Source organism: Anabrus simplex, chromosome 2, assembly GCF_040414725.1.
Source record: "Anabrus simplex isolate iqAnaSimp1 chromosome 2, ASM4041472v1, whole genome shotgun sequence".
In the NCBI taxonomy this organism is placed as follows: Eukaryota; Metazoa; Arthropoda; class Insecta; order Orthoptera; family Tettigoniidae; genus Anabrus; species Anabrus simplex.
Genome location: NC_090266.1, coordinates 1,138,220,611 through 1,138,245,129, shown reverse-complemented (window position 1 = coordinate 1,138,245,129; position 24,519 = coordinate 1,138,220,611). Strand labels below are relative to the sequence as shown.

Sequence of the window (24,519 nt, the reverse complement as noted above, 5' to 3'; positions counted from 1 at the left end):
AAAATAAAAAGTACGGGTTGAAAGCGTAGATCTCCAATGTCTTAATATCGCCTAGCCAGAAGAAAATTGAGTGTAGTGATCACCAAGTCCGGTGTCAACAATATGCTTTGTCTCCTCTGACTGTCTCCACTAGCTGGCTTTACTGATGCAATTAAATAAGCTAACCCGGCAATGACACATACACAACAGCTGTATGGGAGAGAGTTGTTTTCTATTCATTCATTCAAATGTTAAGTTAAATATATTTTTTTAAAGTGCGTACTTCACATTTCTTTCAAAATACAAAATCTATTTCGAAAATTTGTTTACTGAGACCAACATTTAGTTTTCTCAAAACGATTCCAATGCTTAATTCCCTCACCTTAAGCAGAATAATGTCTTTCAGAAGGCATTTATGTCTATATACTGTATTATATGGCTGTTGTGTTAAGGTGAGATGGTCCAACGATTCTTGTCTCCATCATCACCAGCCAGTTATTCATAGTAAATTTCACTGTTAAATAGCTTAGAAATATATACCAGAATGTAATGCTTAAAGGTATGGTATCAATCTGGAAAATAAAAATGGCAGTGGTTGGTTCAATGAAGGATGATACAATTTATATAACGGAAAGTTGAATTACATTGTAACAATTAGATATTCGTTGATAATGTGCCCAACATTGTGAGGGCTTCCTTTCAAATTATGAATCTCTTGCTGTTTGAAAATAATGACGTACATAAAGTATTCGTTGGTACCACAAATGAAGATTTCCACCGCGAATTTGATGAAATTATTGTGCTGAAGAGCTATTTAATTCCATTGAAATACAAATATTTTTATCCTGGCGTATTTTTCATGTACATGGGTATGTTTAATAAATATTATCCTGGAAAGTTGTGAAGGATTTTGTAATTAACAATTAACCTTAAAAAGTCGCAAAGTTGTTTAATAAATTAAGTCGTACAATTATTGAAAATTTTGATAACACAGATGAGGTTCAATATTTTACAGTATGACGTTATTCAAATTAGTAAATTTGTACTGTGCACTACTCTTTGCGATATTAGCACCAGCAATGGAGACAATATGAATTGTATATGGCGCCGCATTGTCCTAGTTTTGCAGGTTAAATTGACACTATTGAAATACCCGCAACGTATCCTTCATCTTAAATTTAGTGTCACTGGGGAAGAAAGTTATTTTTGAACCTCGGCACACGCTCAGTGGAATGGAGAAAACTAAATACTCTATTTTAGGAACATCGCCAGAAAAACAAACTTACCAGATATCCCAAAAGTAAGATCCAGACTTTCATTTCACTTCTACCAATGACAAACGAAATTGCTCAATTGTGGCATTGGTAGGTTCGAGTGGTGTTTGCTTTTCGATATCCTGCTAAACGATAAGCTGCAGATAAGGCAAAGAAGATAATATGATTCAACCATTGTGTTGCCCAATAATATCAATCAAAATGCTAGATATTGCCCTGATGTTATATTAGGTTAAAGCTCTACACTCACTTGTAGTTTAGAGATAACCCGAAGTGGTCTGATAAGGAGTAAAGGAGTGTTCCAGTGAGCAGTAAGGCTTCAACATTTGTTCATGTGAAGATCTTCTGATCACATGCACAATACATGCATTCATGAACTATTTACAAAATTCCCTTTACCTATTACAATGATACTATATATATCAAAAATTCACAATTCAATTTTTAAAAATTATGCGTTTTTGAGGACCGTCCTCATCTTACAGATATTCTCAAGTGTGTTTAAGAGCTGATCGATGGAGACAGGAGACAGTGGGACTCCAAAACCACGGCTCGCTAGCCCCAATATGGCCTTTCTTGTTTCCTTATTTCACCTTCCTGTAAATTCAGAGACAGTAATTAATTCACTGATTACTACCCCTTCATTTCCAATAATTATATATTCCACTTAACTTACTTATGCAGAGTGTAACAAACTTCACTACTAGAACTTCTAGGGATGACAGAAAGCAAAAATGTTCTACTAAATCATCATTATCCAAACAGGTGTAAGTTAGGGTGACAAATCGTCCCTATTTCTCTAAAGTGTCCCGTTTTCCCAGCAAGAAATATACAGGACACATATTGTACCATTTTTCGTGAATCGTTCCGTATAATTTAAAATACCGTGTTTACCTTTATTTATCACAAAGCTCTGATGTACATTGAAGAAAATGGAAATTGCAACACCCAGAAGGGGTGGTGCTACATTGCTGCAATTGAACATGCAGAACGAGTATTCGGTTGTGATTCGATTGTTACACTTTCAGGACCCTCTGACAGAAAGTTTGGACAACAATCAATACAGGATGTGCCCACCACGAGCTGCAATACATTGATGAATTCGTCGAGACATGGAGTCAATAAGGCCCTGGATCGCTTCCTGAGGAATTCTGGCCCATGCTTGCTGCACTGCACGGGTCAGTTGTTCCAGAGTCGTAAGTGGCTGAGGACGGTTGGCCAGTTGTCGACCCATCATGTCCCACACATGCTCAATAGGACTGAGGTCCGGGGATCTGGCGGGCCATTCTAAGGTTGTGATGTCGTGGAGAGCTTCTCTGGAGACGCATGCAGTGTGAACCCGGGCATTGTCCTGCTGAAACATCCCATTAGCAATGTTCGCCATCATAGGGACAACCACTGGATTGAGTACCCTATCAACTTACAGTCGAACAGTCATAGTGCCCTCAACAAGCACTAATTGTGATTTCACATTAAAGCCAATAGCTCCCCAGACCATAATGCTTGGTGTTGGCCGTGTGTGCCTCTCAACAATAAGATCTGGGGGGCCCCTCTCCCCGGTACGTCGGCCCACACGATACCGGCGATCAATGCGGGCAAGACAGAAGCGCGATTCATCACCAAAGACGAACCTATGCCATTCGTCGACCCAGGTCGATCTTTCTCGACACAAGGCCAGCCTTACACGTCGCTGTTGTGGGATCAATGGAACACCTTCTGCGGGGTCATGGGCTCGTAAGCCAGCTGCACGCCCAACTGTTTGTTGTGTAACGTGGGGTGCAACAGCTGCTCGAATTTGCGCTGCTGTTGCATGGGGTTCCATCCCGGCCATCCGAATGATGCGGCATTCCTCTCTCACAGTTGTCCGTCGCGCTGGGCCAGTGCCAGGTCTACGAGTGTGGGTACCTTCATTTGACCACTGCTGCCATACACGTTGTACCGTAGAAGCCTGTCGGCCAACACGTGCAGCGACAGTCCTTAGCGATAATCCAGCCTCACACAGCCCAATTATCCGAGCCCTCTCAAACAGCGACAGTTGTTGATAGCGTGCTCTTCTCTGTCGTCGAGGCATGTTTCACGGGGTACACTTCACTGCACAGACTGCAAGTCAACTACGCTACACCAGAGTCCGTATACTGGAGTTGATTCCTCCGCAACCAATCACGTGGGGAGACCTGTAGCAACAATCCAATGGGTCTAAAACTTTGATCATTTACATACCTACATGACATCGTTCCATATCTTGAAAATCAACGCAAACGACTAATGCCTTTTTGGTGTTGCAATTTCCATTTTTTTTTTTTTTTTTTTTTTTGGTGTATATTTTGCAGGCTTGGCTCGTTAGAGCAGCCCACAAGCATCCCGCGAGCAGCCGCTTGCCAGTGCGCCAACGGTGACCTGCGGGCTGGTAATAGCACCCCGTACTTCCTCTCTAAGGTCTTGAATTCGTCGATTCACAGTCCATCTTGATAAGATTACTGATTCATATTGTTTTATCATATTTGGACAAAGATCTTCCACATTCATTTTAAAAAAATCTTTGATCAAATCTGCATCTGATGAACTTCGTAATCGTTTTACCAATTGAAGAGAAATTTTGTATGAGAGGCTCGTGTTTTTATTTACAATTTCATTGCCCTGAATGTAAACAAATAATTCTTATACATGGACATTTCCGGTTTTAGTTTCTTCTAATAATTATATTTACGAACCATCTAGCAATGTGCTAATAATGCGTAACAGAATGACATCGTCGTACTTACTGCGTATTCAGTTTTGGACCATATTGAATAGGCTAATATGATTAGGCATAAATTAATCATAAACTTTGAAATATGTCAATATAATACCTACCTCTTGGTTGATCAGTTCCTCCTTTAGTCGCTTTATTAGTGCTAAACTATCTTTATCTTTGTATTCATGGTAATCCTTAATATGATAAACGATATTTCGTTTTACATTGAATTTCTTCAATTGGTTCAAGGTTTTATAACAAATTAAATATTTTGCCAACCCTTGAGCGTACATAAATAAGTACAATAGTTCCCATTCATGTCAAAACAACAACGAAGTCGGGAGTCTCCACTTTGAACCTTCCGCAGTAACCTCCATTATATTAACTGAGAATAGCTACGACTGCAACCTACAGATATACAGTGCATGGGAGCACGTCACACCCCTGTACCACTGCAGTGTGCCGCTGCCCGAGTAGCAGCTCGTTGCCAGTTTCCCAGCATCTGCATATCTCTGGTGGAAAGTAATTATCGCTTATCCCACACCTGTGTGGTCACGGGTGCGAACTGAGTCTCACAATTAAATTTGGCCCTGTTTTACGGCCGGAGGCCCTTCCTGAAGTCAACCCTGCATGGAGAGATGTAATCTCTATTGATTGTGTCTCTGATGGTTGGTAGTGTGGTGTGTTGTCCGAATATGAAGAGGAGAATGTTGGGACAGACACAAACACCCAGTCCCCGGGCCAGAAGAATTAATCGAAGCGATTATAATGCCCGACCCAGCCGGGAATCGAACCCCGGACACTCTATACCGAAGGTCAGTACGCTGACCATTCAACCAACGAGTCGGAATTTTTAATAATAATAATAATAATAATAATAATAATAATAATAATAATAATAATAATAATAATAATAATAATTGTTACCGTGGTTTGGTGGATTAGCAGAGGTGAAAGAAGGTGCGGGGGTGAACAGGTCTCAAAATACGAAATTAAAGTTAAGATAAAATTTAACAAGGTTATATTTTCTTTTCAAGATTAAGAAATAACAAGTAGAACAGGTACTCAGTAGCCGAAACATAATTCGAAAATATACAATTACAGTGATTACAGGATTTGGGCTCCGAGAGCCAGACACACAATTCTTGAGCTATAAGCCCAACCTTACGATATACAGAATTCAACAAAGGGGCAGAAGACCCCAATCATGCCTCCTCGAGGCATACAACAACTCAATTTTCAAGAAAGAGCAACTCGCTCTCAAAATTTAAGCCTATCAAAGGCCACACCAAACTCCACATTCAAGTTGTCCTCCAAGGACATGAAAACAGGGGTAAAAATACCCAACCTACTGAGGCCTATTAAGTAAAGAAACAGGCAAATTACATGGCCTCTAAAATACCAACTTGAGAGGAGGCGTTCTTGCACTCCTAATACACGTTATATAAAACCTACTTGGCACTAGGCCGTTACTGCAAGGGCTAATCCCATACTAAAGAGGTGACTTTTAGAAGGAAACAATTTACATTACGTTAAGGAAGAAACGGTTGTGAAAATAAGTTCACCTCAATGCAATATGAGTGGGAGCTCGAGAGGGTTAAACACTCTCTATCCCAATATGTAGTTTAAAAGATAGAATTGATACTAAGTGTCTTTACATTTTAGGGGAAAAGTTACATGGTGGAAAGGCTTCGGACCTGCCCCGAGAGTTAAACTGCTGAGCTGACAAGAAAAGAAGTTATTAAACGGCCATTACCTGGTGGCTGAACTGCTGCCCGAAGAAAGAGGCGCTTCCCGCCCCCTGCTACGTACTTTACGCACTGATAGATGTTACTGGAGTGGCCCGGAGACCCGAAAATCAGCAGTTTATATAACCTCGTGGAAAGTTCGAGGCGTTTCAGGAATGAGAACACCCTCCCACAAAAATTTTATTGGTTAACGACGAAAACCCCTACACTAGATGAGGAAGAAACACCTTATTGGTGGAAAATTAATTACAGAAAATTATGATTGGCCAGTTTCAAAACTGGCAGAAAGAAAGGGTTAATATTGCCAACTTAAACAATAACTGAAAGAAATTTAACAAAGAACAAACTTATGAATTCAAAATTTCTCCAAAAACATAGTTCTTTCATTTCGCACTAGGGTGCACAATTGTAGTTCTTCAGTAGTGCCATCTGGAAGAGAATGTCCACACTTCTTACTACAGGCAAAACAAAAATACATCGAAAACGACCCAGATCAGAAACTTCAAAATTTCCAAGTAGTGACATCTTCTGAGAAACTTGAAAATTAACACAGTAGATAAAGTTCAGACTTCCTCCAGTAGAGGAGTTTCAACTGGCGTAAAGTTTGAATTAGCGGCGTGGGGGTGTACCACCCGGTACAATAATAATTTTTTTTTTGCTAGGGGCTTTACGTCGCACCGACACAGATAGGTCTTATGGCGACGATGGGATAGGAAAGGGCTAGGAGTTGGAAGGAAGCGGCCGTGGCCTTAATTAAGGTACAGCCCCAGCATTTGCCTGTTGTGAAAATGGGAAACCACGGAAAACCATCTTCAGGGCTGGCGATAGTGGGATTCGAACCTACTATCTCCCGGATGCAAGCTCACAGCCGCGCGCCTCTACGCGCACGGCCAACTCGCCCGGTACAATAATAATAATAATAATAATAATAATAATAATAATAATAATAATAATAATAATAATAATAATAATAATAATAATAATAATAATAATAATAATAATAATCAGTACTGGTTTTCTATAATTAAATGGTACTTTTTGTGAGGTCTGCGTCTCGTGTTAAGGAATTCTAATCTTAAATAGGTCCTAATAATCAACAGCAGTCGAAGTGACCCGTATTTTCATGCTTGTAATCTGGTCACCCTATGGTAAGGCCAATTGGCCTGTTAGGGTCTCAATCCATCTCTTAGCCGGGAGTCCAATAGAGTGATTTTCTCTCGGCTTTCATCGAATTTGAATATGGATTGTACCTTCATTTCTTTCATCACTTCTTCTTGTGGTCCTGTCGCGTGTATCTTGCTGTACATCTCACGAATCTCATCTCAGCAGCGGTTATTCAGGTTTTTTTCCCTTTTTCCTGATGGTCCATGTTTCACTCCCTTGTAAGAGTACTGGTCTTTCAAGTGTAGTCTTGTGTTTCGCTGTACTATATACGGTTTCATGGCCAAAATGATAGCACCCACGGTTTCACTAATTTGTGCTATGTTGTTTCTGATAACGACATTGCTGTCAAATGACAGGGACTAGCCGAGGTAGTTGAATGAGTTAGTTCGTTCTGTTGGAATATGATTTAGAAGGGCGTACTATATTGTTTTACACTTTAATTTCTTCTACCCAAATGAAGTACATTACACATCAGTTTTTACGTCCACCTTCTCAACATAATCTCCTTGTAACTGTATGCACTTTTGCCATCGATGTGTCAGTCTCTCCAGACCTTCCTGAAACCATTTTTTTCGGAGTACTGCGTACCCATGCCTTGACAGTTGTGTCCAGTTCTGCAAAATCCGCAAAAACGGTGACCACGCAGAGGTTTCTTCATGTTTCCGAACAGGTGACTGTTCGACATTTCTTTGGCTGTGGACTGCTTCCACTGCATCGATTGTTGTTTCGTTTGTAGCTTATGGTAATGGAGCCATGTATCATCACCAGTCACAAGCCTAGCCATGAAGTCGGCTGGATCTTGATCATGGTGTTGCAAAAGTTTTCTCCACACGTCCACATGTCTCTGCTTTTCGTCTGCAGACAAGAGTCTAGGCACCCACGTGGATGACACCTTCCCCAACTCTAAGTGGCCGTGCACGATCCGCTACAGGGTGTTTCAGCTAATTCCCGTGGCTGCCTCCATTTCCGTAAATGTGATGCATTTGTTTCCTTGGATGGCCTGTTCGACCCGGGCAAAGTTGGCTGGTGTTGACACTGTCACATTTCTTCCAGAACTGGTTCCCTTGTCCACGGATGTGCGCCCTGTTTTCCAACCTTCCACCCAGTTTAAACTGTTTTCCGTGACGGCGCATGTTCTCCACAGACTGCCACCAAGCGCCGATGAATTTCTGAAGTGGTCACGCCTTCTTTCCATAAGAACCAAGTCGTACAGCGCTGTCCCTGACGGTTGCTTTCCATGTTGTCTGCTCGTACGCTGACAATGTTGTTATGAAATGGCTATGACGAGTGCATTCGTTGGCCTCTGTGCGTGTGCTGCTACCAAACGGTGGAACAAGATACTGGTTACACGTGACCACCTTCAAAAGTTAAATGTGAACCATACCCGTACGTACAAAAAATAAAGTGCTAAACAATATCGTGCGCCCCTCGTAGGGAACTATCTCTTTGCCTGGAAAACGATTGTATTTGTTCTCCAACAGTTATTTTCACTCATATTCAGATTTGCAGATGATATTGTTATTCTGTCTGAGTCTGCAGAAGGTCTGGAGAAATTGCTGAATGGTATGGGCAGTGTCTTGGAGAAGGAGTTCAAGATGAAAATAAATAAGTCCAAAACAAAAGTAATGGAGTGCAGTCTGATGAAGTCTGGTGATGCAGGGAATATCAGTTTGGGAAATGAAGTCTTAAATAAAGTATATGAATGTCATTACTTGAGAAGTACATAAACTAATGATGGCAGAAGTAAGGGGGACCTAAAATGCAGACTAGCACAAGCAAGGAAGGGCTTTCTTATGAAAAGAAATTTGCTCACTTCGAACATTGATATAGGAATTAGACGTTCTTGAAGCTGAAGCGTGGCATTGTATGGAATTGAATCATGGACGATATCTAGAAAAGAGGGAGAATAGAAGTTTTTGAAATGTGGTCTTACGGAAGAATGCTGAAGGTGAGATGGGTAGCACAAATGTAGTGATACTGAATCGAATTAGTGAAAGGAGATCGATTTGGCTAAATTTGACCAGAAGAAGAAACAGAATGATGGAACACGTCTTAAGACACTCGGATCGTGTTCACTTGGTTGTTGAGGGAATGTAAGCCGTATAAACGGCAGGAGCAGGCCAAGGTATGAATACGACAAATATATTAGAGTAGATGTAGGATGTAATAGTTACGTAGAAATGAAAAGGTTACCACAGGATAGGGTAGGATGGAGGGCTGCATCAAATTAGTCTATGGATTAATGACCCAAGAAACATTCGGAAGCTATTCTATAGAGATGATCGGAGATTGTTAGTTGAGGTACATTCTGCTGTAAGTTAGAATGAAACTCTTATACAGTAGTACCTCGATATCTCGAATCACCTCGGGAGCTAAATTTTATTTCGAGTTATCGAAATTTCGATATATAGGGAATACCGTTTTTGAGCATGAGTAGCACATAACCGATGCATATGTATCTACGGGCTTATACTGAATACAGTATTTTTAACAGTATTGAAAAATATACAAACAAACTCGTGGTTTAATTATAACCCTTATGACAGTAACTTACGGGGACATAATACAGTACATACAGAAGTGAAACAAGAAATATACCTGCATTAACACCTTTGGAAAAAAATCCGTTAGTCTCTTCTGTTTGTTTACTGTTAACCTTCTTTTCTTCCACATACTTTACAACAACGTATTGCTGTGTAAACACTTGGTCATTTGTATACGACTGATTCTGTATGTACAGTCCGGCTCCATGGCTAAATGGTTAGCGTGCTGGCCTTTGGTCACAGGGGTCCCGGGTTCGATTCCCGTCAGGGTCGGGAATTTTAACCATCATTGGTTAATTTCTGTGGCACAGGGGCTGGGTGTATGTGTTGTCTTCACCATCATTTCATCCTCATCACGACGCGCAGGTCGCCTACGGCAGTCAAATCGAAAGAACTGCACCTGGCGAGCCGAACATGTCCTCGGACACTCCCGGCACTAAAAGCCATATGCCATTTCATTCTGTATGTACAATCGAAAAATTAATAGCCACTGCACTTAACGCCTGGTCTGCTGACGGTACAGGAGAAGGCAGCTCCAACTCTTCTTCTTCTTCTTCTTCTTCTTCTTCTTCTTCTTGCTCGGAAACACCGTTGACGGTATCCGTAGGAGGTTTGGCCATTGGGATGAGTAGGGCAGTTGTCCACGAAAGGGACGTTCAACCTTTTCGCCAATACCACGCAGCCAAGATTCGTGAATGGAGCTTGTCATCCGCGACTTCCGGTGTTGCTTTCGTAAGTGACCGGTAGTGAAATCACACCCGAGAAACAGCGAGGCTTCGCCGACTTTCCGATCACTAGAGGTTTTAAGTTTTCGGCTCCAGTCGCTCCCTGCATCACTCTAAGCCTTCTTTTACTTGTTAACTTTTCCTCATAAAGCACAAATACTGTATTGCGGAGTTCATGTTGTACAAAATTCGCGTTAGAGAGCATTTTTTGCTTCAAGGGAGGAAACATTTGTTTCGGGAAATCGAGAAATTCGTGAAACCGAATTTCGACGAATAGAGAGATAAATACACGTGAATAATAGGACACAAGTCCGGGAAATTCAAGTTACTGAAAATTAGAGTAATGGAGGTTCGACTGTATTTCAATTTATCAGTAGTACTTTATAAAACAAATTCAAAAGTGCAGCCTCTTGCTGCAATACAAGCGCAGAGACAAGGTGTTATGGCCCGTCGTTCACGTCCAAACACTCCAGACGTGTACTGAAGAGTGTAAGCCGCCGCAAGCATAAGAGCGGCGAGCTACGCCTGTGATTCGTTTGGAGTATCTTCAAGTGCCCCCAAACAAAAAAGTCAAGTGGGGTAAGGTCAGGAGAACAGGCAGGCTACACAATATGAGAGATAACAATTAGGCTGAAATGGAGCACTGACGTTTCATTCTCAGGCACGTAAAAATATACCTCAATTATCAGTTTCCGACCTATGGTTGTTTAATAAAACATAATTGTTTCGGTCTCTTCTATCACCCCAAGAAAGTTGCATATTGAATTATTATTACTCCCGGTAGAATAATGGCATAGTTCCTTCACAGATGGCGAGACTTTCACAAGACCAAGCAAGTGGTTGTGCGGTTTGGGTCACGTAACTGAAAATGAAAACCTACAACCTGTTTTCCAGTCTGTGGCCGGATCAGGGATGCAATGAATGAACCATATATAGGCTATTATTACAATGGGGTCGCCACTCCCAAGGTGATTTATTAATAAGTGATAAATGCTATGAAATGATAGAGGAGAGTGTTGCTGGAATTAAAGATGACAGGGAAAACCGGAGTACCCCGAGGAAAACATGTCCCACCTCCGCTTTGTCCAGCACAAACCTCACATGGAGTGACTGGGATTTGAATCACGTTATCCAGCGGTGAGAGGCCGACGCGCTGCCGTGTGAGCTATGGAGGCTCATTGTGTCACGTAACTATCAGCTTGCATTGGGGAGATAGTGAGTTCGAACCCCCCTGTCGGCAGTCCTGAAGGTGGCTTTCCGTAGTTTCCCATTTTCACACCAGGAAAATGCTGGAGCTGTACCTTAATTATGGTCGCGGTCCCTTCCATGCCACTCCTATCCCTTTCCTATCTCATCGCCGCTATAAGACCTATCTGTGTCAGTGAGACGTAAAGCAGATTGTAAAAAATATAAATATTTTTGAACGAACATGCGATCAACTCTAGAAATTGTATTCTGGACTAATTGAACATCTCGTATATAGCGCTCATTTGAATCACTACTTAGTCATCAATGTAACTCAAACCTGAAAGGCCGGACTGAGTGGCTCAGACGGTTAAGGCGCTGGCCTTCTAACCCCAACTTGGCAGGTTCGATCCTGGCTCAGTCCGGTGGTATTTGAAGGTGCTCAAATACGACAGCCCCGTGTCGGTAGATTTACTGGCACGTAAAAGAACTCCTGCGGGACTAAATTCCGGCACCTCGGCGTCTCCGAAGACCTTAAAAAATGTAGTTAGTGGGACGTAAAGCAAATAACATTATTGACAAACCTGAAAGAAATATTCGATTTACAGTTGAGGTACATTCTGTTGTAAGTTAGAATGAAACTCTTATACAGTGGTACCTCGATATCTCGAATCACCTCGGGAGCTAAATATTATTTCGAGTTATCGAAATTTCGAGATATAGAGAATACCATTTTTGAGCAAGTATAGCAAATAATTAAATGAAATTTATCTACGGGTTTATACTGAATACATTAATTTTTACAGTATTTAAAATATACTAACAAACTCTATTTTACGGCATCACTTTAATTATAACACTTATTATAGTAAGTTTAGAAGACAGGAGACAGTACATACAGTAATGAAACAAGACACATACATCCGGTAACACCTTTGGAAAAAATTCCTTAGTCTCTTCTGTTTGTTACTGTTAACCTTTCCCCCCCTTCACGTCGAAACTTCTCGTCAATAACACGCAGCCGAGATTCGTAAATGGAGCTTGTCATACACGACTTCGGGGGTTGCTTTCGTACGTGACCGGTAATTAATTCCCACCCGAGAAACAGAGATGCTCGCTTGCTTGCTTGCTTGTTGTTTTAAGGGGCCTAACATCGAAGGTCATCGGTCGAGAAACAGAGAGGCTTCGCCGATTTCGCGATCACTAGAAGTTTCAGTTTTCTGGTTCCCGTCATATTAACCTCCCAGCATCACTGTAGCCCTTTCTTTACTTGTTACCTGTTCCTCACAAACCACAAATGCCGTATTGCACAGTTAGTGTTGCACAAAATTCGAGTTACATATTATTTGTTATTTCTTTGCTTCGTCCGCCTCTGTGGTGTAGTGGAGAGTGTGATTAGCTGCCACCCCCGGAGGCCCGGGTTCGATTCCCGGCTCTGCCACGAAATTTGAAAAGTGCTACGAGGGCTGGAACGGGGTCCACTCAGCCTCGGGAGGTCAACTGAGTAGAGGTGGGTTCAATTCCCACCTCAGCCATCCTGGAAGTGGTTTTCCGTGGTTTCCCACTTCTCCTCCAGGCAAATGCCAGGATGGTACCTAACTAAAGGCCACGGACGCTTCCTTCCCTCTTCCTTGTCTATATCTTGCAATCTACCTATCCCCAACAAGGCCCCTTTTCAGCATAGCAGGCGAGGCCGCATCCTCCGCAGTTGTATCCCCCGAACCAGAGTCTGAAGTTCCAGGACACTGTCCTTGAGGCGGTAGAAGTGGGATGCTTCGCTGAGTCCGAGGGAAAAATCGACCCTGGAAGGTAAACAGATAAAGAAGAATAAGAAGAAGGGTTTTTGCTTCAAGGGAGGAAATGTTTGCTTCGAGAAATGGAAAAATTCGTGTAACCGAATTTCGAGAAATAGAGAAATAAATACACGTGAAGAATAGGACAAATTTCCGGGAAATTTACGTTACTTCGAGATACTGAAGATTCGAGTAATGGAGGTTCGAGATATCGAGGTTCAACTGTATACACTGACTGACAGAGCAAATGCAACACCAAGAAGGAGTGGTTCGAAAGGGATGAAAGTTGGGGAAAAAACAGAGACGGCACGGACGAATAACTGATGTTTATTTCAAACCGATATGCAGGTTACACAATGCGCACGGCATCGACTCAGTAGGATGTAGGACCGCCGCGAGCGGCGATGCACGCAGAAACACGTCGAGGTACAGAGTCAATAAGAGTGCGGATAGTGTCCTGAGGGATGGTTCTCCATTCTCTGTCAACCATTTGCCACAGTTGGTCGTCCGTACGAGGCTGGGACAGAGTTTGCAAACGGCGTCCAATGAGATCCCACACGTGTTCGATTGGTGAGAGATCCGGAGAGTACGCTGGCCACGGAAGCATCTGTACACCTCGTAGAGCCTGTTGGGAGATGCGAGCAGTGTGTGGGCGGGCATTATCCTGCTGAAACAGAGCATTGGGCAGCCCCTGAAGGTACGGGAGTGCCACCGGCCGCAGCACATGCTGCACGTAGCGGTGGGCATTTAACGTGCCTTGAATACGCACTAGAGGTGACGTGGAATCATACGCAATAGCGCCCCAAACCATGATGCCGCGTTGTCTAGCGGTAGGGCGCTCCACAGTTACAGCCAGATTTGACCTTTCTCCACGCCGACGCCACACTCGTCTGCGGTGACTATCACTGACAGAACAGAAGCGTGACTTATCGGAGAACACGACGTTCCGCCATTCCCTCATCCAAGTCGCTCTAGCCCGGCACCATGCCAGGCGTGCACGTCTATGCTGTGGAGTCAATGGTAGTCTTCTGAGCGGACGCCGGGAGTGCAGGCCTCCTTCAACCAATCGACGGGAAATTGTTCTGGTCGATATTGGAACAGCCAGGGTGTCTTGCACATGCTGAAGAATGGCGGTTGACGTGGCGTGCGGGGCTGCCACCGCTTGGCGGCGGATGCGCCGATCCTCGCGTGCTGACGTCACTCGGGCTGCGCCTGGACCCCTCGCACGTGCCACATGTCCCTGCGCCAACCATCTTCGCCACAGGCGCTGCACCGTGGACACATCCCTAAGGGTATCGGCTGCGATTTGACGAAGCGACCAACCTGCCCTTCTCAGTCCGATCACCATACCCCTCGTAAAGTCGTCTGTCTGCTGGAAATGCCTCCGTTGACGGCGACCTGGCATTCTTAGCTATACACGTGTCCTGTGGCACACGACAACACGTTCTACAATGACTGTCGGCTGAGAAATCACGGTACGAAGTGGGCCATTCGCCAACGCCGTGTCCCATTTATCGTTCGCTACGTGCGCAGCACAGCGGCGCATTTCACATCATGAGCATACCTCAGTGACGTCAGTCTACCCTGCAATTGGCATAAAGTTCTGACCACTCCTTCTTGGTGTTGCATTTGCTCTGTCAGTCAGTGTATTTTTCATGTTAACAGTCTTCTACACACCGAGCTCGATATCTGCAGTCGCTTAAGTGCGGCCAGTATCCAGTATTCGGGAGATAGTAGGTTCGAACCCCACTGTCAGCAGCCCTGAAAATGGTTTTCCGTGGTTTCCCATTTTCACACCAGGCAAATGCTGGGACTGTACCTCAATAACGGCCACGCCTGCTTCCTTCCCACTCCTGGCCCTTTCCTATCCCATCGCCGCCATAAGACCTGTCTGTACCGGTGCGGCGTTAAGCAAGTTGTAAAAAGTCTTCCACAATATTGAGGGTTTGAATTTAAGATGGTTTTACTGTTGGAGCTTCCTCGGGAACAGTCGAGTATTTCTTCTAAATACGCGGAGTAAAGTTCTCTGCGAAACGTATAGAATTTCATCTTATTTTCTCGACACGGCATAACCCAAAAGCCCATATCATATCTATATTTTTCGTCTTTCCTTTGAGACTAGACGGGGAGAAAGACTAGAAGTAACGAATAGCACGTGACTATGTACAGTTCATCTCTAATTGCAATGAACTGCAGTAGATAAACATATTCGAGTGAATATTTTATATCTTCTTCCGTATGACGACTGCCTGCTGTCATTTCTTGATGGATACAGTACTTTTGCATCCATCTCTTGGCACAGGCCAGAGTAAAGTGTAGCTTCCACCGAAGTCCCAGTCAACATCCATGGCTGTGACGATATGGAAGTTGCTGGGGTATGGGCAGTGCTGAGTAATGACATTCAGAGCATGACTAGTGCATCTGAGTGTTATGAAAGGTGCTGCTCATAGGGTCAGTCGTGCTGCAATAGTACTTTCTGACCCAGTGAGGAAAGCAATGGCAAACTACGTCACTCCTCATATTGCCTAGTGCGCCTCATTTTGGTGCTGCCATTGGTTTTTGGGGTTTCCTTATAACCGCATTACCTTTGGTGGTGCTATTTGAGGATCCAACCAGCCTCTGGGCTGATGACCTAACAAACCTTATAATGAAATATCTTCAATCGTGTTGCCCCGTCTTTCTAATGTTGTACTCGTTCAATTTTTCTCCTGTAGGAGATGCTTATTAGGTTTTTATAAATGCTACGTTTAATAGTGCTCACTAACGAATTAGATCCATTTTCTACTGATCTGAATAGCTGACATTCGAACAAATACGTACACGAAGATTTCATTTTTTATTTTTTATTTTTGCTAGTTGCATTACGTCGCACCGACATAGATACGTCTTATAGCGACGATGGGACAGGAAAGGGCTAGGAGTGGGAAGGAAACGGCCGTGGCCTTAATTAAGGTTCAGCCCCATTTGCCTGTTGTGAAAATGGGAAACCACGGAAAACCATTTTCAGGGCTGCTGACAGTGGGGTTCGAACCTACTATATCCCGGATACTGGATACTGGCCGCACTTAAGCGACTGCAGCTATCGAGCTCGGTACGAAGATTTCTCTGGATCACAAATTACTGAGGGTTAGTCTAGTCTAAACATATTTCTCTCTCCTGAGGTTCATTCGTGAGTCACGGAATTGTTTTACTTTTCATGAAAACATTCGTCTGATATTTCACTCATCCCAGGAAATAACAAGACAAGTCAAAAAATTTCTCAGGATAAGCATTTTTGTTTATTTTTAAGGTGTACGAAAACAACCAATTCACCAAATGTTGTCAAACCATTCTGCGTTACCGGTATATGAAAGAACTTTTCAAAATAGTTTTGGTTTAATTTTGTTTCATTTGTAAAATGAATGAAGTATCTGAATGAAACTGACCTACCTACATTGAGTCCGACTCGTTGGCTGAACGGTCAGCGTACTGGCCTTCGGTTCAGAGGGTCCCGGGTTCGATTCCCGGCTGGTCGGGGATTTTAACTTTAATTGGTTAATTCCTACAGCACGGGGGCTGGGTGAATGTGTTGTCTTCGTCATCATTTCATCCTCAACGCGACGCGCAGGTCGCCTACGGGAGTTAAATAGAAAGACCTGCACCTGGTGAGCCTAACCCGTCCTGGGATATCCCGGCACTAAAAGCCATACAACATTTCATTTTACCTATATTGACCAGGCCTTGTTTTCTCATGTGGACCAGTAAACATAAAAGCGTGTAAGTCATATTTGTGTATTGTTAGCTACTCAAATTTAATAGTTGTCTTTATGGAAAGCAGATGTATAAATTAACTGCCAATAATTTATTTAAAAGATAATAATACCCACGTCCACAACAACCACAGGAAATATTTTACACATAAGACAAACTGACTTACCTGGCTGAGGCCACTTTTATTAAGAATATTCAGAACATTAACAAGATAACTGGACTTAATTGGTTCTGTGTTTTGTATTCTTGAATTATATGGAACTAAAATTTGGCTATGTATTCAATATTATGACGAAATAACTTATCTTAGTGTCAAAGGATAGGGAGGGTTGACCATAATAGGTTAATTCAAAAATTTAAGGAACGAAACAATAGATTTATCTGTTTTTTTTTCGGTATGAGTGACGTATGTTTTAAAATGTGTGCCATGTGTTTCACAATGTTGCCACCAGGTGGGACGTGCAAAGTAATACACTGACTGACAGAGCAAATGCAACACCAAGAAGGAGTGGTCAGAACTTTATGCCAATTGCAGGGTAGACTGACGTCACTGAGGTATGCTCATGATGTGAAATGCGCAGCTTTGCTGCGCACGTAGCGAACGATAAATGGGACACGGCGTTGGCGAATGACCCACTTCGTACCGTGATTTCTCAGCCGACAGTCATTGTAGAACGTGTTGTCGTGTGCCACAGGACACGTGTATAGCTAAGAATGCCAGGCCGCCGTCAACGGAGGCATTTCCAGCAGACAGACGACTTTACGAGGGGTATGGTGATCGGGCTGAGAAGTGCAGGTTGGTCGCTTCGTCAAATCGCAGCCGATACCCATAGGGATGTGTCCACGGTGCAGCGCCTGTGGCGAAGATGGTTGGCGCAGGGACATGTGGCACGTGCGAGGGGTCCAGGCGCAGCCAGAGTGACGTCAGCACGCGAGGATCGGCGCATCCGCCGCCAAGCGGTGGCAGCCCCGCACGCCACGTCAACCGCCATTCTTCAGCATGTGCAAGACACCCTGGCTGTTCCAATATCGACCAGAACAATTTCCCGTCGATTGGTTGAAGGAGGCCTGCACTCCCGGCGTCCGCTCAGAAGACTACCATTGACTCCACAGCATAGACGTGCACGCCTTGCATGGTGCCGGGCTAGAGCGACTTGGATGAGGGAATGGCGGAACGTCGTGCTCTCCGATGAGTCACGCTTCTGTTCTGTCAGTGATAGTCACCGCAGACGAGTGTGGCGTCGGCGTGGAGAAAGGTCAAATCTGGCAATAACTGTGGAGCGCCCTACCGCTAGACAACGCGGCATCATGGTTTGGGGCGCTATTGCGTATGATTCCACGTCACCTCTAGTGCGTATTCAAGGCACGTTAAATGCCCACCGCTACGTGCAGCATGTGCTGCGGCCGGTGGCACTCCCGTACCTTCAGGGGCTGCCCAATGCTCTGTTTCAGCAGGATAATGCCCGCCCACACACTGCTCGCATCTCCCAACAGGCTCTACGAGGTGTACAGATGCTTCCGTGGCCAGCGTACTCTCCGGATCTCTCACCAATCGAACACGTGTGGGATCTCATTGGACGCCGTTTGCAAACTCTGTCCCAGCCTCGTACGGACGACCAACTGTGGCAAATGGTTGACAGAGAATGGAGAACCATCCCTCAGGACACCATCCGCACTCTTATTGACTCTGTACCTCGACGTGTTTCTGCGTGCATCGCCGCTCGCGGTGGTCCTACATCCTACTGAGTCGATGCCGTGCGCATTGTGTAACCTGCATATCGGTTTGAAATAAACATCAATTATTCTTCCGTGCCGACTCTGTTTTTTCCCCAACTTTCATCCCTTTCGAACCACTCTTTCTTGGTGTTGCATTTGCTCTGTCAGTCAGTGTATCTGCAATGACACAAGGAACAAATAAAACATTTGAAATCATCGTTTTCTTCATGTATAACCTCTTTACCATCCTTCAGAGTAATTTTGAAATTTATCTAAAGTTCGTTGCCATCAATGGGAAACACAGTCGGCAGCACGAAATTCCCTTATTGTGAGCAACATCATGCTGAACTGTGTGTTGGCAAAGCGTTTCCCCACGTAACGACCTCCTCGCTTTAGGAATGAGATCGAAGTCCCACGGACTAAGATCAGTATAGGAAGAATGCAGCAGGATCTCCCACCCAGGGCTATAGGCAACGTCTATTCTCTGAGGCCAAGCGTTGTCTTGTAAGATTATTGCATTGTCTAAATATTCTGGATTTTTCAGTCGTGCCGCAGAAATGAGGTGCAATTACAGTGTGTCCTTCGGGAACTGTAACCTTGAACCTTGACACTCCTGTGTCCATATCGCCATCGGCTTCTTGTATGACGGATTTTTCTCAAACCTTGAGTCGCGGTAGTGTTCCCGGAAGATGTCATTCATTGGTCTGTGATTTAACTTCAGGTTCGTTTGCTTATGCCTATATTTCATCGGTTTCTGCGATACGATATAGCACATCGTTTCTTTCGGGTTGAAATCTCTGTGGATGGTTGCAATATGTATCACAGTAAATCTACTTCTCTACCTCAGATGAGTGATGTGACTCCTGTCAGGCAGATGTTCTGCATATTTAAGTTCTACCATAGAATTCAGCGCGCTGATAACGCAGCAATACCTGTATGTCGCTCTAATTCCAACACATTCCTGTGCGTATCTTCTAATAGGTACTATCAAGTTCGATCGCAGCCATCAATACAAAGTTTTGAGCTTACACAGAGCGTGCACAGTGAGTAAGTTGACCAGGTGACTCACCTCTCCGTTTGAATGAGTATTCTATAGTTCAAATATTTAATTTTGCACGATGGATATGAATTCCGCTATTTGGGTGGTAGTGTAGCCTGTAATGTCGAAAGAAAAGAGGAAAGTAGAGGAACAGTGGGCGTTCTGAACCACCTCGTCAGCATTTTTTTTTGCTGAATCAGCACCCGAGGTCATTGACCCCGGCCCCGTGGCTATGACGTCATGCCCACGTGCTCTTGTTTGTAATCAAATCCACGTGCTCTTGTTTGTAAACAAAGCTACGTGCTTTTTGACAGCTGTCATCCGCCATCTTGCATCAGTGCTGGCATCTTAACAGAGCAAAATCCTCATGGGTGCTACCTTAGGCTAACCTAATTATGCTTTACTTACTTCGGGGGAGTATAGGGAGTCCTCTTTCCCCTACCTCCCCTTACCAAAAATAAGGGATGGGTGAGTGAGAGATGTGCACTCTCTAGAGATCCACTGCCGTAGCAATGGCTTCTCTACAAAAAAATATTGCCCTGGGAAGGCAATGACACGGCCGCCTCTTACGAGGCAAGCGAGGGATACATCGACTTACACTTGTATTTATACCAAGAGAATACTTAGATCAACATGTGCGTGCACCTCCTGCTATCTACTGCTCATCGATCTGCGCACACATGCGATTGCTGCACACTCTTGCGGAAGAAGATTAGTGCGTTAGTCGATGCAAGCATTTATCGATAGGTGTATGCGCGCACACACATGCCATTGCCGCACGCTCTGGCGGATCAATTTTAGTAGGATAGTCGATGCAAGCATTATCGATAGGTGCGCGTACACGCTCTAGTGGTAGAAAATAAAAACTTACGTTTACATGATATCGCTTGTAGCTATCTCGACAGATTCTAACCTTATTGCTACAACACGTGTTTAGTTTACTGAATGAAACATAACAAGAAAAGAATCGAACACTGTACTCGATGTCGAACATGTGTTTAAGACTAGAATGGAACACGATACTCGGTGTCGTTACTTTCAACATGTTAAGGGAAAAAATATCGCTTACTGCAATGTTAACAAGACTAGAATTCTGAACAGCTTGCGCAAGGTAACGGCTGTTGTAACCTCCTCCGCCGCCGCTACCTCTTCCCGCTCTGTTAAGACATATCTCTACCGAACATACAACGCGATCTTATGCATAAGGCAGTGCATATAATATTTCAATGATTTGCCTTGTCTTGTGTGAAAATCAAAAAATCATACTGCGTAGCTAACTCACTCAGTAAACGATAGAGCAAAAGTACATCTTTCAATGATTTGCCTTGTTTTGTGTGAAAATAAAAAACCATACCGCCTAGCCATCTCGCTTACCGCACAGCTAACACGCTCAGTAATTGCAAATACACGGGTTATCGACTAGAACACAGATATACGTCATGCAAAAAGCAAAAACCCGTACTGCGTAGCCAACTCGCTCAGTAAACGATTTAGCAAAAGTACATCTTCAATGATATGCTCTGTCTTGTGCAAAAATTTTAAAATACCATACCGCCTAGCCAACTCGCTCACCGCACAGCTAACACGCTTAGTGATTGCAAATACACGTCATGCGAAAATCAAAAACCATACTGCGTAGCTAACTCGCTCACCGCACAGCTAACACGCTTAGAAATTGCAACACGGGTTATCGTGAAGAACACTGATACACGTCATTCTTTTTTTGGAAACACTCGGACAAGAATGTTGCGAGATAGCACTTACACACACACACACACACAGATATATGAATTTCCTAAGATACTTACATAAGGGGGTAGAGGAAAAAGATTAAATTCATAATTTTTTGCATGTTGTCTGCTCGAATTTATAAAGGCAAATGAGAACAGTACTGCTACTGTGTGTACGGAAGTGACATGTTATCTCAGCAAAAATGCACAGTAAACGGAAGTGACACGGCAAAAATATACATTACCTTGATCGCCCACACATGATAGATACTGCAATTCAATATCCCGGTCCTACGTCAGGAAGGGCATTCGGCCGTAAAACAGATTCTTGCTGAGCAGGAAAGGTAGCAGCCCCCCTAGCATTTGCCTGGTGTAAAATTAGCAGAGCTAACAACCGTGTAGTTTGAACCCCGCTACTTTATAACGCTGTTGATCGAATAGGCGAACACTGCTAGCAAATCCCGGTCAGGAAGGGCACCCGGCTGTAAAACAGATTCTTGCGATTTAAAATCCCAGTCTTGGCGTCAGGAAGGGCAACCGACCGTAAAACAGATTCTTGCTGAGCAGGAAAGGTAGAAAGGAAGCAGCCTCCAAGCATTTGCCTGGTGTAAAAATTAGCAGAGCTGACAACCGTGAGTTTGAAGCCCGCTACTTTATAACGCTGTTGATCGTAATAGGCGTACACTGTTTGCAAATCCCGGTCAGGAAGGGTATCCGGCTGTAAAACAGATTCTTGAGATTTAAAATCCCCCGGTCTATAGACTTTTAGCGTTAAGAAGGGCATCCGCCGTAAAACAGATTGTTAATAAGAAGAAGAAGAAGGAGAAGGAGAAGAAGAAGAAAGGGCAGCGATCGTAGCCACCTCCCTAACATTTACACTGTAGTTCGAACCCCGGTATTTAGGCTATGTGCCAGCACCGGGTTTCGAATAAGGAGTAGGCTATGTTCTAACACCGGGTTAGAGATGCGTAAGTCCCCCTTGCCAAGAAATATCATAGGTGTGTGTGTTTTACAGAAACGTTGTGAGCTTCAAGCTGGCAGCAAGAGTCGGCCTAGCGCGGGCGCAGGAATGCGATGAACTAGCAACTCTCTTCCGGTACAATGTCTAACCCGCTCGCTCGCTAACTGTACCATAAATTAATTACACACACACAGCTCTAAAGTATTGTTTTCGGGCCGGGCTGAGTAGCTCAGAGGCGCTGGCCTTTTAACATAACAGGTTCAATAGCGGCACAAATACGTCCGCCTCGTTTTTACTGGCAGAACTTCTAAATTCCGGCACCTTGGCGTCTCAATTTGTTCTTACCCTAGCTCAAAGGTCGCTAACAGGCAGGGGATACCGTAGATGTGGGCTTAGCTCAGTGCCCGAGGATCGCTTCTACATAAAACTCAGCTCAGCGCCCCTGTCTACCTACAGGCAAGGGAGACCGTAGATGATGACTCCCTCTCTTTTTGCTCAGGCAGGGGATACTGTAAATGTGGGCTTAGCTCAGTGCCCGAGGATCGCTTCTACATAAAACTCAGCTCAGCGCCCCCTCTACCTACAGCCAAGGGATACCGTAGATGATGTCTTCCTCTCTTTTTGCTCAGCTCAGTGCCCCCGCTAAGGTCAGGCAGGGGATACCGTAGATGTGGGCTTAGCTCAGTGCCCGAGGATCGCTTCTACATAAAACTCAGCTCAGCGCCCCTGTCTACCTACAGGCAAGGGATACCGTCGATGATGACTCCCTCTCTTTTTGCTCAACTCAGCGCCCCGCCAAGCTCAGGCACGGGATACCGTAGATGTGGGCTTAGCTCAGTGCCCGAGGATCGCTTCTACATAAAACTCAGCTCAGAGCCCCTGTCTACCTACAGGAAAGGGATACCGTAGATAATGACTCCCTCTCTTTTTGCTCAGCTCAGTGCTCCGTCTAAGTTCAGAGGTCGAGGATCGCGCGCTGGCCTTCTAACCCCAGGTTCGATCTGCTAGTATAATACATGAGCCTGCAGAACTCCTAAATTCGACGTCTCTGAAAACAGCGTGTTCGATCCTGGCTCAGTTTGGTGGTGCTCAAATACGTTAGCTTTATTTTGGTGGCAGTACTCCTAAATTCCGGCACCTAGGCGTCTCCAAGTTAGATCCTGGCTTAGTCCGATAGTGCTTAAATACGCTAGCCCCGTTTACTAGCAGAACTCCTAAATTCCGTTACATCGGCGTCTCCAAGTTCGATCCTAGCTCAGTCTAAAGGTACTTGATAAAATTTACAGAGAACTCTTGATGCATAAACTTTTTGTTACAATTGTAGTGCACACGTCTGTACATTCCATAGCCCGCCTAGTAACAAGTCTGTGCGAAGCGCAAGCAGTTCTCCGTGTGTATTAAGTGTGTGTGCATATACAATTCCTCTACTTTATCGCCTACCGTCTAGTGTAAAACAAAAGGTAAGATTAATTCTTTGATTATTATTATTATTATTATTATTTACAATTTCTTTTTTATTTGTTTTTAGAAAATCACCGTCTGCTGTGAATATTATTCCAGTAACCATTCTTCAGTTTGAAGCCTTTAACTTATTGTAAGCCTAAACTGTTGGTTAGTGTTTGCATTTTTGTTCGAAAGCAACTTCTACGCTACTCAATACAGATCTGTGTAATGATAGCTAGGTTAGCTGTTGGCAAACCGACTTGCCCTTTCATATCCTATCATCACTATGTGTGATGCAAGTGTTGTGTATGAAAACATGAGAATGTGCTAACGCTACTTTCAGACAGTTAGACGATATTTATAACAGGTTAGCTGTTAACAAACCGACTTACCCTTTCATATCCTATCATCACAAGTGCTTCTACACTAGGCAATAAAGATCTTCGATTTAACTCAGTAAAGAAGGCTAGGTTAGCTGTTAACAATCCAAGTAACTTTTGTAGCCCTTTCATATCCTATCATCACTATGTATGAGGCAAGTGCTGTGTATGTAAACATGAGAATGTGCTAACGCTACTTTCAGACAGTTAGACGATATTCATAACAGGCTAGTTGTTGACGAACCAAGTAACTTTTGTAGCCCTTTCCTATCCCATCATCACAAGTGTTTCTACGCTAGGCAATAAAGATCTTCGAGTTGCATGTTTGTAAAGATAGATAGGCTAGCTGTTAACA

General features: G+C 43.8%; 1 protein-coding gene across 2 annotated transcripts in view; it reads right to left on the bottom strand.

The window, feature by feature from the left end:
* Positions 1-24,519, bottom strand: part of LOC136863347 (mucin-2) — a 90,899-nt gene that overhangs the window by 7,299 nt on the left and 59,081 nt on the right. Inside the window, exon 1 of one of the 2 annotated variants that reach the window (XR_010859205.2) lies at positions 1,266-1,376. The exons of the other annotated variant lie outside the window; for it this stretch is intronic. The gene's annotated coding sequence lies outside the window, so the exon portion shown is untranslated. Of the gene's footprint in view, positions 1-1,265; positions 1,377-24,519 lie in introns of those variants that run through there. 2 annotated transcript variants of the gene reach the window in all.